The following is a 5,344-nucleotide window of genomic DNA, read 5'->3' as shown; positions in this document are numbered from 1 at the left end:
TAGGGTCTGAAATGATAGAAATTCTTGTCAGGTGGGTTTGGTCCAGACAGTTTTGGCTGATTTACATGTTGGCTCAGCACAAAGTGCTTTGTAACTGTGGGAATGGAGAACACGTTCAGTGCAAACTTCTGTTCCAAAGAAATTATCTTCAGTACGTGTAATATAACACACACTCACACACCACCTGCCTTTACAGTGAATCATGATTGTTCAAGGTGTGTCGAACGTGTGTGAATTTAAAATCAATCAGTCATCTATCACTGGGAGCATAAAATCTCTCAGCATCAAGTGGATGACTATGAAACCTGTGGTGTTATCTGTGATCCTAACGGCTTTCAGATACAAGGAACCGCACACATACATGTGAGTGTGGGACTTATCTGAGGGGAAGCCTGTGTTGTGTGTACGTCGTGTTGCTTGTACGTCACACACATCCTCTGTGCTCTGTAACAACATCCTGTGCATCTGGAGAACAAGAAGGCAGCTGTTACTGAGGGACAAGAAGAAAAGTTCAGGGTCATTTTTCAGCTTTCGAGACAAGGACAGGTCAACTACTGCCACAATAACAGAGGCTTTCACTCATAAAGAAAATAATGGTTGGGTGGAAAGATCAGATGTTTTCATGGCTCTGAGGTTTGTTTCTCTTTTCTTCTCCTTCTGACAGCAGCTGAAATCATCTGAAACTTGCTTTGATTGTGACTCTGATCCAATTTAATTCTAATAAACGTGCTCATTGATGGACTGACAGAAAATTTGTAGTTACAAATTCACTCTTCAATTTTTATTTATATAGCGCCTTCCACTATCAAAATTGTCTCAAAGCACTTTACAGAGACCCAGAGTCTGACCCCAGATCAGCACTTAAGGTGACAGTGGCAAGAAAAACTCCCTTTGAACAGGAAGAAACCTCGAGCAGGACCTGGCTCAGATGGGGGACCCTCCTGCTGAGGGCCGGGCTGGGTGAAAGGAGGAAGAGGAGGAAGATAGGAGGAAGAGGAGGGAGAGAGGACAGCTGGGAATGGAGGAGAGGAGAAGGACATGCAGCATATAGAACAGGATACAAACAGGAAGTGGACAATGGACGATGTTAGAGGGACAGCATTCAGATCCCAGAACAGTTAGTGGATACCGTGTGCTCAGCAGATTACAGTTATGATAGGAAACAGAGCACAGAAGCATAAAGCTGTCATAATTGGTAATTATTTACATCACAGTCTGCAGAGAATATTAATCCAACATGTATCTGAAGCAGAGTGGAACATTAAACGTGTTAGAAATGGATCATTGTAGACAAACAGCAGCAGGTGGGTGGAGCCAGGACCACAGACAGAGACACCTGCAGACAGGTACAGAGACAGAGAGACCAGAGAGAGACAAGCACAGGACGATGGGACAGAGAGGACACAGAGTTAATGACATGGAATAAAGGATAATACATGTGAGAGTGGGTCTGAGGAAAGAAAGAGAGAAGAGGAGAGGTGTGCAGAGGATCATGGGATGTCTCCCAGCAGCCTCGGCCTATAGCAGCATAGCTAAGGGATGGTTCAGTTGCCTGAGCCAGCCCTACTAAGGGCTATATCCTTAACTGTAACAGTGTCTATAGAGATAATTGTGACTAACTATAGGTTTAGTCATAATAACTAAAACTGTAACTACAACTAATTATAAGCTTTGTCAAACAAAAAGGTTTTAAGCTTAGTTTTAAAATTAGAGAGGGTGTCTGCTTCCTGAACCCAAACTGGTTCCAGAGGAGAGGGGCCTGATAGCTAAAGGCTCGGCCTCCCATTCTACTGTTAGAGATTCTGGGAACCATAAGCAAACCTGCATTCTGGGAACGAAGCAATCTGTTGACAAAGAGACAAAGATGCTGTGCAGTTCATTATTGTAAATTCAAATGTTACTAAAGAATGATCAGATAAGGCTTTCAAATGTGCCATAACTCAGCTTAGGTCTGGGAATCATTAATAAACCTGAGAGGTAGATTGCTGCCACTCCTCCTCGGCCTCTGCCTCCAGGAATGTTAATATAACTAGCAGGGGTTGACTCAGACCCAGTATCAAATCATTTACTAACAGAGATTTAGACAAGAGAGATCTAATGTTTAACAGCCCACATCTAATTATGGTGTTTTTAGGTTCAGACTTTTACAGTATTAATTTTTTTTTAGGTTTTTATGAATAACCCCTCTTGTATTTTTTGGTTTCTACACTTTTTGTTGACAGGGAGCAGACACAGTCTCTATAGGATAAAGGGAATTGTTGGAATGGTAGGAATCATGGGAGGGTGGAAAACCTGCAGAGAAGCGTGTAGGACTGCAACTCTGCCTGCTCTGAGAGCTGCACCATCCAGAGTGGGATGGATGCCGTCTCTCCTCATCAGACCAGGTTTTCCCCAAAAAGTTTTCCAGTTGTCTGTGAAGGCCACGTCGTTTGCTGGACACCACCTGGACAGCCAGCGACGGAGTGATGACCTGCGGCTAAACATGTCATCACTGGTTAAATGAGGCAGGGGTCCAGAGAAAACTACGGAGTCCGACATTGTTTTGGCAAAGTTACACACCGATTCCACATTAATGTCAGTGACCTCCGATTGGCGTAATCTGGCGTCATTACCGCCGACGTGAATAACAATCTGACCAAATCTACGTTTATTCTTAGCCAGCAGTTTTAAATATGATTCAGCGGGTGTGTCGCTCGTTGGGGAACATCTGTGTGAAACGTGCAGCGGTTGCTTCAGGCTATGTTTCCTTCGGACTGCCACCCAGCCGCCCTGGCTTCCCGGCTGCTCGCTAAAGGAGGCAGAGGAGTCACTAAACATGTCACACACACCGGGGAGGAGAGAGCGAAGCCGATGCTAACAGCTAAGCTAGCGGACCAGAGATAGAGCGAGTATATTAGATTATAGTGTTAAACCCAGAGGGACCCGTTCACAACAGATGTTTAACCAAAGCGATATACGTGTGCATGAGTTCAGAGATTGACCACAGAGCACGGCAGAGTTAATGTAGATTGATAAGCTAGGCTAACTCCAAACACTCGTGACACCACAGCGCAGAAGCAGCAAACCGGAAGTGACGCAATACGTTACCACCACGTCCGGTCAAATCTGTGCCACACGTCAACAAAACATAACACTGCCACCAGATGGTGTAAATCAATCGGATTTCCAGGTTTATACTCTTCAGAAAAATCAGAGTTGTGCAACATTTGAGTGAAAAACATTTGCATTGAGACACATTTGCTTGTTTTGAACATTTCTCCGTTTGTCTGCTTGTTCTGAGTTGAACGTCGTGGTATGTACAGAACGGGGAGACACTGTGCTCGTCAGTCATGGATCTGCCGCAGGCGTGCCTCCATGGATGGATTAAGGCAGTGGTTCAAATCGTTTCCGGTCAGACCATTGTTTTGTGGATAAAAACATTTGAAGCCCTCCCCCATTCCCTGCATACACTACATAAAAACACAGACAATCCGCCACTTTGTCTGAAATGAATTCATAATGAAAACAGTGATGGTAAATATTGTCCACTTTATGTGAAGTTGTTGGTTATTTCACAAAGTTCTCCATGTTCAAACCTGTCTCCCAGAAATTATTTTCATGTAGCACTAATTTATTTTTTATCCCAGTCCTGAGCTCTGCATTCAGCCAGGGTTTTTGGTTTGGGTGGATGGACCCTGTCTTAATGATGGCGACATCCTCAAACATTTTGAGATGAAGCTGAGGACAGGAGATGAGTATTCCTCTAGGTCCACGTCTCCCTCTCTTGTAGCAGCCTCTCTGAAAACAGTCTGTGGATCGGAAACAGTCCTGAAGCAGAGAGGTAGCGTCACGGGGCCACGCAGTGACGGTTTCCTGCTCTGGTCTGTTCCGTTTCAGCTGTGGACGGTTGGCAGGGATCATCAGGATTGAGATGTGGTGGGAGAGTCTGAGGTGGGGGCAGGGACGGCTCTGTACGCACTGCGTCTGTTTGTGTACGTGGTTAAAGTCCCCTGATGAAATGATGAACTCAGTATCAACATCTTACCAGTTAGTTGTTCAGCACTGTTTGTTTATTATGGTGATAAACAACTGTAATCTGAATGGAATTCTGTGTCCTCCAAAATATATTTGCAGTTTTGAATTAGTAGTAAGTTCTTGTAAGTTCTGACTGTTTTCCATGTTTTGGCAACATCCACTTTTCCAGATACCAGTCTGGGAACCACTGTCATAGAGACATAAACAAGAAAGACTTCAGAAACTCAGCTAGAAGGAAGGAAAAACATAATTACACCTCAGTTTTACTTTGAATGAGGTTAGGGCAGATCTTTCCTGGCTCTTTCTCTGCCTCTTTCTCAATCTGTTGTGCAGATTTAATGGCTCCCCCGAGAGTTTGACTTTTGTCTTGAAGCAGGAAGACACTGCTGTGAGCCAGAGGAAGTCGTTCCCACACACATCACATCGCTTCTTCCCAAGATGGTCAGCTAACATTTCCAACCTATCATAAAAAAACCTCTTGTGTTTGTGTCTCAAACAGAGATGGAAAGAAACACTCTGACACACAAGTTGTTTGTTGCTGTTGACCGAGCATTGCCGTCCTCCGGCAATTTCCATGGAAGAGCAATTATCACTCCTGATGCTCATTTTCACCCCAATGCTGAACAACTGTTGAGCCAGGAATTAGAATGCTGATTGTGAGATTGGTGCAGGTTATGGTAGAGGTTATAAATTTTGTATGAATTAATATCAGCATCATTAAATCCACCTTCTAGCTGTGAACTTTCAAGGCAGGGATCGTGTAAGCGATCTGTTAACATAGGGTACATATTTATGCAAATCATTTAGTACACACACACACACAGAAGAGAAACTTGTGTATTTCAGGGAAGCTTCCACTAGATGGCAGCACCTCTCCATGTCTCTGCTTTCCTTCTTTAGCTTGACATTAGCAGACAGTGAGAAATGTGTTGTTATTGAATAAGCTCTGTAATGTGTTTGAATTAAAGCTGTAACATTTACGTTATTCATCATCTGAGATCTTTGTGTAACATGCAACTGTGGCTTCAGATGAGAATCACTGGAAGTTTAGAGCAACTTTGTGTGACTGTTACAAGGAGGTGGAAAAACTAAACTACACATATTTACTCACTTACTACATTCCAGGCTTCAGGTGCAGTTTTGTTGGAATTTATTGACTAAAATGATTCAATTTAATATGTATTAAAAAAATATTTGTACTGACTGGTGATGCCTCCTGACAGGAGACAGAATTGAAACTGGTGCACTGAAGAAGGAAATACAATCAGACAGACTGTAAACAACAAATAATCACACACAATCCAACCAGAGACTGCAGTCAGCACAAAGT

Source organism: Toxotes jaculatrix, chromosome 9 (genome assembly GCF_017976425.1).
Source record: "Toxotes jaculatrix isolate fToxJac2 chromosome 9, fToxJac2.pri, whole genome shotgun sequence".
NCBI classification, from domain to species: domain Eukaryota; kingdom Metazoa; phylum Chordata; class Actinopteri; family Toxotidae; genus Toxotes; species Toxotes jaculatrix.
The sequence above is the reverse complement of the archived record's forward strand: the minus strand, read 5'-3'. Positions refer to the sequence as shown.